General features: G+C 41.8%; 1 protein-coding gene across 1 annotated transcript in view; it reads right to left on the bottom strand.

The window, feature by feature from the left end:
- The window catches only part of LOC106567158 (plexin-A2), a 260,888-nt gene extending 253,557 nt beyond the window's left edge, over positions 1 to 7,331 (bottom strand). Inside the window, exon 1 of the mRNA XM_082960069.1 lies at positions 6,689 to 7,331. The gene's annotated coding sequence lies outside the window, so the exon portion shown is untranslated. The remainder of the gene's footprint in view (positions 1 to 6,688) is intronic.
- Between the last annotated feature and the right edge of the window lie 7,001 nt (positions 7,332 to 14,332).

The raw sequence follows: 14,332 nt of genomic DNA, 5'->3' as shown, positions 1-14,332 counted from the left end.
CATTTTCAATAGATTTAGTTGATTCCATACTAAGTTCAATAAAAAAATGTATTTTGTTGAATTCTGTTTTACTGTCTGAATTCCCGAGATTGCTTCCGCATTCTCGTTTTGCAGATATTATAAGGCCCTACAACTCCCACTGCAGTGCCACTGCCAGCAGCGTTCTGACAGACATGGGGAAACAATCTCTCTCAACACAATATCACACACACAGCAACTAAGAGGCAAAACCACCCACCTCGGACTCACGGACTGAAGCAGCACTTTCAGTCTTTGGAGTGCACTGGCAGCAGCACTTCTGCATTCTTATGATGCATTTGAGGTTCTGTGAATCTATTGGAAAAAAGCAACGCAGATCCGGAGTATTGATTTTCACCTCCTGTGCTATGTGCTGATCATACCAGATCCAGATGCTATTTACCAATGTAGAGGCGGTGGCAGGGACAGGCTAGGGCGTCCGTCCAACGCTTCAGTAAGTCACTACAAGGCTACACGGACTCAACCACTCAACATGATGGAAACGACCACAGCATGACTTTCAGGGTAGCTCTGGCTATAGCGACATAAAAAGGCACTTTTCAAATGCATTACAAGGTAAGGTCTTACAAGGTAAAGTTACATTTGTTGAGATTGTACAGTAAATGGCCTTCCTTGATCAAACATTCAAACCACCAGTGCGCATTACAAATGATTCGCTCTACCTTACATTAAGTTGTAACTTGGGTTGTACATACACCGACAAAAGAATAGCAAAAATGATCTTCATACTGAGTTGTGTATAATAGCTTAGTTCATTCTGTTCATATCTGTGACTAGGCTGATGGATGAGAAGAAACAGTGGAAACCTCCTCTCCCAAAGCAAGGCCGTGAAAAGCATCTGAACTCCCCCACGTTGACTCAACCCATCTGGAGCTGACTACTGTCATCCCTCCACTCCTAAGTCCTCTGGGATCAAGATGGCCAGCAGAAGCTTAGCTACACTACATGACCAAAAGTATGTGGACAACCACTCGTCGAACATCTCATTCCAAAATCATGGACATTAATATGGAGTTGCTTTGCAGCTATAACAGCCTCCACTCCTCTGGGAAGGCTTTCCACTAGACGTTGGAACACTGTCGCAGGGATTTGCTTCCATTCAGCCACAAGAGCATAAGTGACGTCGGGCACTGATGATGGGCGATTAGAACTGGCTCGCAGTTGGCGTTCCAACTCATCCCAAAGGTGTTTGATTGGTTGAGGTCAGGGCTCTGTGCAGGCCAGTCAAGTTCTTCCACACAGATCTCGACAAACCATTTCTGTACGGACCTCGCTTTGCGCACGGGGGCATTGTCATGCGGAAACAGGAAAGTGCCTTCCCCAAACTACTGTCACAGAGTTGGAAGCACAGAATCGTCTAGAAAGTCATTGTATGTCATTGTATGTTTTAGTGTTAAGTTTTCCCTTCAATGGAACTAACTCTTTCCTCTGGTCTAAAATCCAATGCCCCAGGGCAGTGATTGGGGACATTGCCCTGTGTAGGGTGCCGTCTTTCGGATGGGACGTTAAACGGGTGTCCTGACTCTCTGAGGTCATTAAAGATCCCATGTCACTTATAGTAAGAGTAGGGTTGTTAACCCCGGTGTCCTGGCTAAATTCCCAATCTGGCCCTCAAACCATCATGGTCACCTAATAATCCCCAGTTTCCAATTGGCTCATTCATCCCCCTCCTCTCACCCGGGAACTATTCCCCAGGTCGTTGCTGCAAATGAGAACGTGTTCTCAGTCAATTTACTTGGTAAAATAACGGATAAATAAATAAAAAAGGGGCCTAGCCCAAATCATGAAAAGTAGGCCCCAGACCATTATTCCTCCTCCACCAAACTTTACAGTTGGCACTATGCATTGGGGTAGGTAGCGTTCTCCTGGCATCCGCCAAACCCAGATTTGTCTGTCGGACTGCCAGATGGTGACACGTGATTCATCACTCCAGAAAATGAGTTTCCACTGCTCCAGATTCCAATGCCTGTGAGCTTTACTCCACTCCATGTGACGCTTGGCATTGCGCATGGTGAGCTTAGGCTTGTGTGCGGCTGCTCAGCCATGGAAACCCATTTAATGAATCTCCCGACACATTTTTATTGTGCTGACGTTGCTTCCTGAGGCAGTTTGGAACTAGTTGGTGAATGTTGCAACCGAGGACAGACGATTTTTACCCACTGCGCTTTAGCACTTGGCGGTCCCATTCTGTGAACTTGTGTGGCCTACCACTTCTCGGCTGAGCCATTGTTTCTCCAAGACGTTTCCACTTCACAATAACAGCACTTACAGTTGAATGGGGCAGCTCTAGCAAGGCATACATTTGACGAACTGACTTGTTGGAAAGGTGGCATCCTATGTCGGTGCCACATTGAAAGTCACTGAGTTCTTCAGTAAGGCCAGTCTACTGACAATGTTTGTCTATGGAGATTGCATGGCTGTGTGCTCGATTTTATACACCTGTCAGCAACGGGTGAGGCTGAAATAATGTACCTCTAAATAAGCTGTTGCTGAAGGTAATGCTTGAAGGAAGTGCATAGCTGGCAGATAATAAAACCCTGTTGTTTCCAAGCAGAGTTAGAGTTAGGGTTGGGAGGAACTGCAAGTCTGAAAGCTCAGGGAGCTGAGTGCTATGGCTGAGGAGCCAGTCTTGGAACAGCATGAGGAGAGAGGTACTTCTGCTTACCACCATACCGCAACCACTTTCCAACTAAACGTTCTGCCTGGCTACACCCCACTTGATCAATGTCACGGACAATTCAAATCTCTCTTATGTCAATCTTCACATGGATACACTCTCACTTTCTCTCTCACTCACACCCACGCACACCCACGTGCACACAGGCACATAACATGGCCGACTGAGTGGAGTGTGTGTGGGTCAGAGAGATAGAGATCTCTGTTGTGACAGCTGGACAGTTGAGAGGTTCAGATAAATATCCCGGTGAGGGGGAGACCAATTGCTTTAAAACAAACAAACAGGGTGAGTAGCCTACACTCCAGCAGAGACGATGTGGAGACCTATATCTGCAAGGAACGAGTCAGTGAACACTCAGCAGCCAGCCCGCAAGGCATTGAGATGTGTGTGTAGGCAAGTGTGTGTATGTGTTTGTGTGTGTGTGTGGGCGGGGGGGAAGCCTAGCCTGCTCTATAATACCCAGCCTCTGAACGCGTTTGCACTGTTCACTCATTAAGAAATAGGTCAAGGATTCCGCCTGCATGCCTAGCAACTTGTCAAAAACTCTCAAGCTAAACAGGGGAGGGCGAGTCTGGCTGCCTGGGGGCGATGTGCGCTGCACGCTGGTTGCTGGTGACACAGCACGTACACAAAACACGGAGAAGACTGTCTTTGTATCTCGGTCACCACCCCTATCATACTCATTTAATAATAAAGTACAACGCACTAGAATGTGTATTAGGTTATGAAGTCTTGACTGCTGATGGCATCGGGGAAAGGCTTTGACCAGATCTTGCCCTGGACAGAAACCTGTCTGCTTGATGGGCGCAGACGTCTAAAGAGCAGAGCTGGGACAATAAACCGAAAATTACCGCCGCCGACTATACCGACCACTTATCATGGGAATTTCGCTGACATGATTCATTACGATAGGTAGCCTATACTAGAGAAATGTAAAGTTTGAAATAAAATAAATTGGCTAATATGGGTGATTGTTAATGGGACAATTTTAGCATTCTATCTAGTAGAAGTAGTTTAAAGGGTAATAAATAAAACTGTAGTTCAGATGAATGTTGTACATTTATCATTCAATTTATCGTTATCGTATTAATTCAGTTAATTTAACGCAATATGTATTTTTATCAATTTCGCCCAGCTCTACTAAAGCGTCATCGTCGGGGTCGACAGGGGACGCTCTTGAGCCGTAGTGTCATCCTGACGAAGAGTCCCATCATCACGAGGAAGGAGACTTGTGGAAGGGGGTCCAGGGTTTACATTATCATCCAGCCCTACCCTTCATACAGTACGGGACGCTGCCTCAGTGGTCGGGAGCTTTTGAATAGGAAGAAGAAAATGACTACCAGTCATGTAAACGGAGCACTGTACTTAATCAACACAGCGTTCGTACTCAATGTCTGTACTAGTACACCAGCCAGCCCAACATAATACCAAATCAGTCCGTCCATTCGCTAAAATACCCAGGAGCCGCAGAATGCTTTCAGGGGGTCTAATGAGATGCATCATTTACCCTTCCTCAAATAAAGCTGTTGAAAGTTGAAAGAGGCGAACAACTCATCCTGAAGCACATAAGACCTCCCGATTACCCCACAGGAAATGGTCATGTACTAAACTGACTGGCATAAGCAAATCAATAGGACTGAGATCAGCACTGTCACATAAATCCTTCCTGTCCTGACCAGCTTAATACAATCCAATCAAAATGCTGGAACACACGCTGAGAGAAAGGAGAAAGGGGAACGGGGCGATGGAGAGTGCTCATTTCGGCTCCAGCCAGCCAGTTTGATGTGAAAGCATATTCTCTGAGCTTTCTTTGTGTAGTTAACCTTATTGATTAAAGTGTGTGATGTTGAGGTTCTCAACAGCTCTGCTTGTCCACTCCTGCCTCTCTTCAAAGAGATTGCTTGAAAGTGCTACATTGAGCAGAATGGAAATGTAATTTACTGTGCTTCTTGTGTAGGTGGATTTTTAGAGTTCGTGTACAGTTGTGTAGCGAAAAGGGGATCAAGTCTGACTAAACGTGTGTCTTGAGAAAATAATATAGTTTTACGGTGAGTGTCCAACTGCCCAAACATACCGGTAATGTTATAACCACTCCAAACTATCAGTGCCTGTGTTTTTTTTTCTCTTCAGATTGGAGTTAATTGGGTGAGTATAATCAGTGTGTGATAATCAGAGCAAGGCTGTGTGTAGTGGTTTGTTCGTCCAAGGCTGCAATTTCCATCCTGGTCGCCGTTTCTGGGGTCAAACGGATGTTATACTTTGAGAAGAATATTACAATAATGTCACGCTTTAGATATACAAAACCTGATTTTACCAAGAAGAAACTAGGCTTGATTGCATGGTCACAACGATTAATATGCTCTCCGTCAATTATGGGCAGATGCAAGTTATTCTCATGCAAATGTAAGGCCATTTTCTACTTAAGACAACATTTATTTTCCTTTAGAGTCACCCTTAGGAGCGCTTCCCGGGTGCTGTGTGTGTGTGTGTGTGTGTGTGTGTGTGTGTGTGTGTGTGTGTGTGTGTGTGTGTGTGTGTGTGTGTGTGTGTGTGTGTGTGTGTGTGTGTGTGTGTGTGTGTGTGTGTGTGTGTGTGTGTGTGTGTGTGTGATGGAAATGTAAGATTTGTGGGTGCATCTGCTGTTCCAGAGCTTCGACAGATGAAAAGTCTACAGTTGAGCAGGAATTCTAAATTATAGCCAGTTGGCAACAATGCATCTGAATTTAGCTGCTTTCAAGGCTTGGGGGTTAACGGCGGCTGTTATTCTGTCTTGCGGCATATACCACATTGTAATAGGAACGATAATAGGAATAGGAACCTAGCGTAAATCAAAAGCGTTATATAAAATTAGAAGAAGTATGAGGGATGGATGAGAGAGTAATCACTGTTGGAGAGTACATTTAACTGTTATTTCAACCCCCTCACCTGGGTAAGACCTGGGTAACACAGTGAAGAACAGAAATGAGTTACATGCTGCAAAATAATCACATTTGTTCTCACATGTTGGATTGTAGATTATTACGAGGTAGAAGACTTCAAGCGCGCACTACATCAAGCCTAATCTAAATCCACTGTAATGGGAATGGTTCTCTTCGCCCTACTCTTACCCCTAATATCGGGTTCACAGTCAAGGTCAGCATGGAGAGCTGATGCTAGGCTATCTGTCTGTTGATTACAAATATTGGAAGTAATTGAAAACTACTTCGGGATGATAGGCCGATAAAAATAACTCATCCCGATGACTAAATGATGAAATACCGCAGCTTAATAAAGGTCTTATAATATCCAACCAGAACAATGCAATAGGAATAGCCGATGATAATATCAATATATCAAACTCAATCAAATTAGTTTTATGAGCTGATGACAGCTGCATTCTGATTAAAAGTTGATCGTGAGGTCATAGAATAGGTGGTAATTAAAACTCAACACCTGACTGAATGGTGCTGCGTAATTACGGGTTTACGCACGAGGCAATGAGTCTATAGCCTATGCGTAAATTTGTCAAAAAATTCATTGAAAAGTAACTGGTAGGTTACCATTGGAATAATAACTACACTGAAATTCCTTGCATGTTTGGGGTGGGCATTTTTTCTCGCACCAAATTTTACCTTACCTATAGCCATAAAATGTAAATAGCCTTATTAACCTAATTTTCAACTAAATTCTCAACTACCACAAGAAGGGATATAAGGCTGGTTATTAGGCTACTTGTATATAGCTTAATATCCCACAAGTACCCTAATAAGCAGCCCCAAACCCCTTTTTGTGGTAGCTGAGAATTGAGCTGAGAATTCTCAGATATTCTTGTGGCGGACTAGAGTAGCTACTGTTAGTTATTAAGCAGAACAGTGTTAATTATGGCAAATGCACAAAATTGTGGTGTAGCCATCACCAGCTAACACATAGACATTTCAAACCAAACCGACACATTTTTTAAATTATAAACATAGGCTAATCGTTTTCACTCACCTTTCGGTTTCAATGGAAGCTCCTGGTGCTGTTTTTATTCTGATCACACAACCAGTAATGAATGGTCTTCTCTTCCTTTAGGTGATGGAGTATTGTCGCTACTTACATCCACGGGAAATGCTCCGAGTAGGCTACTACGATAAAGTCTACAACGGCGTTCCTCAATGATGCTCAATCAATTTAGAGATTTTAGCCTAGTTCCATTCACCCCCAATCCCTAGAAAATTTCGGATTGCCAATGTCGCCTCATTCATAGCCTAAAGATCCCCAAAAGCCGATGCAAGGTCTCACCGGGCTGATATTAGCTACGAACACAATAATTAATTTATGATGAACATTCAGTGCGCGCAACTTCGTTTGACAGTCTGTTTTTTTTCTCCAAATGGTCGATTACAACAGAATGCCTATATGATACGGCGAATTCCTTTAGTTCACAGGATAATGTCCTCTACTATGACAGCCGCTGTAGCCTGGCTTGTCATCGTCCGGTAGGCTTTCTTCGGTTTGGGTAGCAACCTTGCCGCACAAATTTACACAGGCACTCTCGCTTTCTCATAGGGCTGTGCTAGACTGGCATGAAAAACTGTGGCGCATACCGAACCCGGGAAGCATACAGTACAGTCCCATATGCACACCACAGCGTTTAAACCCAGCCCCCCCTGTACACTTCGGCAACACGGGCTCATTTGCATGTTGCATGTGTTAACTGTTTCAGCGTGGTGCCTCCGAATGGCTTGGCCATATGTTCTGCTCAGTGTAATGTGCGACAATCAAATCAGCCTCCAGTGAATGTAAAAAGATAAGATAGATAACACAATAACGCCATTATCTTTTAGGATAAATTATTTCCCTTTCCTCTGATTTGATCTCCTGTATAGGCTATGGAAAATTGGATTGATTGCCAAGTAATAAGAATGCACAATAAAATGTCTTTCATTTTCAGAAGTATTTTATAATAATTTATTTCTGATTTTTCAGTTACATTGGTCTAGCCTACCTTCATTGAACACGTTTTGAAGCTACATTTGATGTATTGAAACATAGTGAGTTGTATAAAACATAATTTATATTTTTAATATAATCTAAAAATATATATATATTATTAATATCAACGAAAATAATCCAAACACATAATACATCTGGCCAGTTCTAGTGCGCATTGTGACCTGAGAAGTGTCATCAATGAAGGCTACTTTCAGGGGAGATGCTGGTGCCAATTCTGTTAGAGTACTGCCACCTATGGGCGTAACTACGGGGCTACTACCTAGTAATAAACGACTTTCTACAATACTGTAGGTTTAATACATTCTCACAGATCTTCAAAAGCAGAAAAACATTATTGTCTCAGATATAAGCTACGCAGTTTGGAGAATGAATCAACCGTTTTATGAAAGAGAATAGGCCTATTTTGAAATGGTGTGATTGTAGGCCCAATTATGAATAGGCTACCTATCATTTTACACAATTATTTTTCTTCATTCTTGTAAAGTATCTCAGACAGACAGACAGACAGACAGACAGACAGACAGACAGACAGACAGACAGACAGACAGACAGACAGACAGACAGACAGACAGACAGACAGACAGACAGACAGACAGACGAGACAAGCAATCTTTAGACCACTATTGGTCCTTGTAATGTTATTTCCAGGTGGGTAGACACAACTGTGTGCAGTCAAATTATATTCACAGTAACCAATCAATCAGATTTACTTATAAAGCCCTTCTTACATCAGCTGATGTCACAAAGTGCTGTACAGAAACCCAGCCTAAAACCCCAAACAACAACCAATGCAGGTGTAGAAGCACGGTGGCTAGGAATAACTCCCTAGAAAGGCCGGAACCTAGGAAGAAACCTAGAGAGGAACCAGGCTATGAGGGGTGGCCAGTCCTCTTTTGGCTGTGCCGGGTGGAGATTATAACAGAACATGGCCAAGATGTACAGATGTTCATAGATGACCAGCAGGGTCAAATAATAATAATCACAGTGGTTGTAGAGGGTGCAACAGGTCAGCACCTCAGGAGTAAATGTCAGTTGGCTTTTCATAGCTGGTCATTCAGAGTATCTCTACCGCTCCTGCTGTCTCTAGAGAGTTGAAAACAGCAGGTCTGGGACAAGGTAGCACATCCGGTGAACAGGTCAGGGTCCCATAGCCGCAGGCAGAACAGTTGAAACTGTAGCAGCAGCATGACCAGGTGGACTGGGGACAGCAAGGAGTCATCAGGCCAGGTAGTCCTGAGGCATGGTCCTAGGGCTCAGGTCCTCCAAGAGAAAGAAAGAGAGAGAGAGAGAGAGCGAGAGAGAGAGAGAGAGAGAGAGAGAGAGAGAGAGAGTCAGAGAGAGATAGAATTAGAGCCAGCATACTTAAATTCACACAGGACACAGGATAAGACAGGAGAAATACTCCAGATATAACAGACTGACCCTAGCCTCCCCGACACATAAACTATTGCAGCATAAATACTGGAGACTGAGACAGGAGGGGTCGGGAGACACTGTGGCCCCATCCGACAATACCCCCGGACAGGGCCAAACAGGCAGGACATAACCCCACCCACTTTGCCAAAACACAGCCCCCACACCACTAGAGGGATATCTTCAACCACCAACTTACTATCCTGAGACAAGGCCGAGTAACCCTCCTTTGAGTGCCAGCCATTAGAGCACTCAACAGTGCCATTGATTGGCTCTGAGATGCATGCTCTCTCTGCGTCTGAGATAATGATCCGGTATAATTTTCACATCCCTCCTATTCCCCATGCTCCCAGGAGGCGACAGAACAATGTTGTTTAAGTAATGAGAAGTACGCTTAGAACCTGCCTCTGCAAGAAATTTTATGCTGCTCTTTCTCTCCATTTTCTTACAAATCCCATTCCATTTTTTTCCCTGGAACTGAAAGTGTTCAGGAATCCGGACCCCATTATTAAGCAGCCATTTTGTTGCGCTGCATTAATGCCAATGAATTCCCCCTCTCTCAATCCCTCTGTCGTTTTAGCGACCAGGAAGGTCCAACACATCCTTGTCGTTCACATTTACATTATTCATTATTCATTATTCATGTAATCATTTGATCTGATTACATTACGTATAATCAGATCAAATGTTACCATTTTTCGTACAATTGTTTTTCAAACAATACTTAACACATATACAAACGACAGCATACACATGCACACAAACATCAACGACGTCACACCGCCCAGACCGCCCAGACCCACCTGCTCACATCCCTCCAGCACCTGCATAACTCTCTGGCACATAGCCTCAAACTGTACCATTTTGTTTCTCTCAGTTGCCCACACACTTTCAACATTCAGATAATAAAGCACTTGACCTTTCCATTGTGTTAACAATGGATGGAGGATTGGTCGATTACCTTAATTTAAAGTATACGTTTTTTCAAGATTGACGAGAAAAGTATTGTTCAACCCATTGGATATCTCACTGCACCCTCACTGCACCCCCATGTCTTTAAATCAGCCTGGTCTCATAGACTCGATGTAAAATAGTAAAGATAAATACGGGACACTCAAATTAATATGATATGTTACATTTGGTATGGTTACATAAGACCAGGGGCGCAACTTCCACTGGGGATGGGGGGACATGTGCCCCCACCCCCCCCCAAATTATGACATTTTATTTTTGTCTCCCCCCAGTTTTATCATTGGAATGTGATACAAAATGAGGCAACAGAGTGTTTTATGACAATGCGGACACCCCCGAGCGGTCAGGTAGACTGTTTGGAGTGTTTATCCGACAGGATGAAAAATAATATTTATATATTATGTCCCCCCCACTTCTAAAACCAAAGTTGTGCCCCTGCATAAGAGAGATGATTACTTAACCTGTTGGGGGTAGGGGGCAGTATTGACACGGCCGGATAAAAAACATACCCGATTTAATCTGGTTACTACTCCTGCCCAGTAACTAGAATATGCATATAATTATTGGCTTTGGATAGAAAACACCCTAAAGTTTCTAAAACTGTTTGAATGGTGTCTGTGAGTATAACAGAACTCATATGGCAGGCAAAAACCTGAGAAGATTCCTTACAGGAAGTGGCCTGTCTGACAAGTTGTTGTTCATCTTGGCTCTTTTTATTGAAGACTGAGGATCTTTGCTGTAACGTGACACTTCCTACGGCTCCCATAGGCTCTCAGAGCCCGGGAAAAAGCTGAATGATATCGAGGCAGCCCCAGGCTGAAACACATTTACACTTTTGGCAAGTGGCCGATCAGAGGACAATGGGCTTAGGCGCGTGCACGAGTCGACCCCGTGCTTTATTTTCTTTCCTCTTTTTACCTAAACGCAGATTCCCGGTCGGAATATTATCGCTTTTTTACGAGAAAAATGGCATAAAAATTGATTTTAAACAGCGGTTGACATGCTTCGAAGTACGGTAATGGGATATTTAGAATTTTTTCATCACGAAATGCGCCATGCTCGTCACCCTTCTTTACCCTTTCGGATAGTGTCTTGAACGCACGAACAAAACGCAGCTGTTTGGATATAACAATGGATTATTTGGGACCAAACCAACATTTGTTATTGAAGTAGAAGTCCTGGGAGTGCATTCTGATGAAGAACACCAAAGGTAATAACATTTTTCTAATAGTAAATCTGACTTTGGTGAGTGCTAAACTTGCTGGGTGTCTAAATAGCTAGCCCTGTGATGCCGGGCTATCTACTTAGAATATTGCAAAATGTGCTTTCACCGAAAAGCTATTTTAAAATCGTACATATCGAGTGCATAGAGGAGTTCTGTATCTATAATTCTTAAAATAATTGTTATGCTTTTTGTGAACGTTTATCGTGAGTAATTTAGTACATTTTTTGTAAATTCACCGGAAGTTTGCGGGGGTATGCTAGTTCTGAACGTCACATGCTAATGTAAAAAGCTGGTTTTTGATATAAATATGAACTTGATTGAACAAAACATGCATGTATTGTATAACATAATGTCCTAGGTGTGTCATCTGATGAAGATCATCAAAGGTTAGTGCTGCATTTAGCTGTCTTCTGGGTTTTTGTGACATTATATGCTAGCTTGAAAAATGGGTGTCTGATTATTTCTGGCTTGGTACTCTGCTGACATAATCTAATGTTTTGCTTTCGTTGTAAAGCCTTTTTGAAATCGGACAGTGTGGTTAGATTAACGAGAGTCTTGTCTTTAAAATGCTGTAAAATAGTCATATGTTTAAGAAATTGAAAAAAATAGCATTTCTAAGGTATTTGAATAACGCGCCACAGGATTCCACTGGCTGTTACGTAGGTGGGACGATTTCGTCCCGCCGGCCCTAGAGAAGTTAAGGAAAACTAAAGTAGGGTGGTTGGTCGGGGTGGATGGATAGGCATATAATGCAAACGTCTAGCAACTCAGAGGTTGCGAGATTGAATCTCATCATGGACAACTTAAGCATTTTAGAGGCTTTACAACTACTTACTACTTTTTAACTATTTCACAACTACTTCGCATGTTAGCTAATCCTTCCCCTAACCCTAACCTTAACCCTTTTAGCTAACCTTTCCCCTAACCCTAAACGTAACCCTTCCCTTAAACCTAACCCTAACCTTAATCCTTTAACCTAACTCCTAAACTTAAACTTAACCCTAACATTAACACCTAACACTAAACCACTAGCCTAGCTAATGTTAGCCACTAAGCCATCTAGCTAGAATTTGTGACATATCATACATTTTGAAAATTCATAACATATTGCACTCTTTGCAAATTAGTAACATATAATACAAATTGTAATTCATAACATATCATACGAAATGGATATCAACAAATGAATACATACCATAAGAAATGTAGCATATACTAAATGGAGTGTTCCAGATTGACATACAAAATAATACGAAATATTCTGAGACCAGGTTGCTTGAAATATTCAGACATGTGAATTAAAAATAAATTGACATTGTAATACTTCTGACAGGCAACTTTCTAACCCCGCCCATAACATTTGGACATTATAGAATTCCCAGAAGGCATGGATTATTGATTCATTGTTAGTTTTACACGTAAGACATAACTCCGCCTTTGTGCTGTAGAATTTGTGAATTTTTTCTCTTATATAATACATTCTATACATTAGTTTATACTGGATTAAGCTAAATTTTTGTTAACTGTAATTGTGTTTATATTTCAACATTCTCTCTATCAGTTATTTTTAAATCTTGGTTAGAGTAGTTTATATTTTTTTCTAAGAGATTGTCAGGTAGATAGGCTCTTTGCAAGGTTTTGTATAGCTTACCATTTATAAGAATATCCTTTTCTGTCTCAAATAGGATTCCATCAAAATTGCTCTGATGTCCAAAATATTACAAATCGACATTTCATGACATGCAATTTTGAAGTTACATTGGTCAGTCCAAAATTGCTTTTTAATTCTGTAATGGAAAACATTTATATCCTATTACCTAGTCATTGCAGTTTATACGCATTTAGTTTTCCATGAAAAGCTACCCAAGGACTGTTCCAACTAGCTCTCCATTCATTTGCAATACTGGTACTTCACTAGTGTTTTTCCCATTTGTCTCTCATATTCAGCAAATATGGATGTCTAAATCCATCCATCTCTGATCTAGGTTGCCAAAGGAAAAATACCTTCACTGAATAACTTAGTGTTTGTTAATAAATTATAAGGCTACATAATTGGAAATGTGTCTAAATACTTGTGATGATCAAGCACTTTAAATGGCCATTCCATTATTGCCATAGCCATGATGGAAAAATGGTTCATGCCCTCCATTTTAATACTTGAAAAGTAGGCTAGCCCCATTCTCTGAAGCATCAATAATTCATAGTGGGGGAAAAGGAGGACCGGTTTCTGTCTGCCATCAAAAGTATCTGTAACTGCCAGGAGGTAGAGGATGCAGACCAAACTAGTGTGTAAGTACACAAAAAGCACAGCACAGCCCACTTACAGACGACCTGGGCCAATAAATGGAGGGTGTCCATATTGAAGTTCCACAGCAGCACTACCTAGCTAGCCTACCTCTCAGACTTAAATGGATCTTAGTCAAGCCACCACAGAGCAGAGCGAGGGGTAATCAAATACAGAACCACTCTTGAATCCATTACTCACAGGCCTGTTTGGAACAAGCATGGATTTGTTTGATTGGAACATAACTCAATTCATATTGGATCTGAGAGAGAGGGTGCTGAGTATACTGTCTGTTTGTGTAGTGTGTCTACAGTAGTGCGGTTTTGCTAGACGTCAATGTAATAAAATTACATATAAATGTTGTATTAATCAGAGGGTTGGTTTTCATTCACAACTGTATCAATCTTCCTTAAAATCAAGACAAACTTGAAGTGTATACGCCATCATAGTCGCAGCACTCCCTGAAAATATATACATATATATATATACACATATATAAATAATAAAATAATAAAATAGTACCAGTCAAAAGTTTGGACACACCTACTCATTCAAGGGTTTTTCTTAATTTTTTATATTTTCTACATTGTAGAATAATAGTGAAGACGTCAAAACTATGAAATAACACATATGGAATCATGTAGTAACCATAATTCTTTTAAGCAAATCAAAATATATTTTATATTTGAGATTCTTCAAAGTAGCCACCCTTTTGGGCTCCTGAGTGGCACAGTGGTCTAAGGCA

This window comes from Salmo salar, chromosome 13 (assembly GCF_965601325.2).
Source record: "Salmo salar chromosome 13, fSalSal1, whole genome shotgun sequence".
NCBI lineage: Eukaryota > Metazoa > Chordata > Actinopteri > Salmoniformes > Salmonidae > Salmo > Salmo salar.
This window is presented reverse-complemented; position numbering and strand designations above follow the sequence as displayed.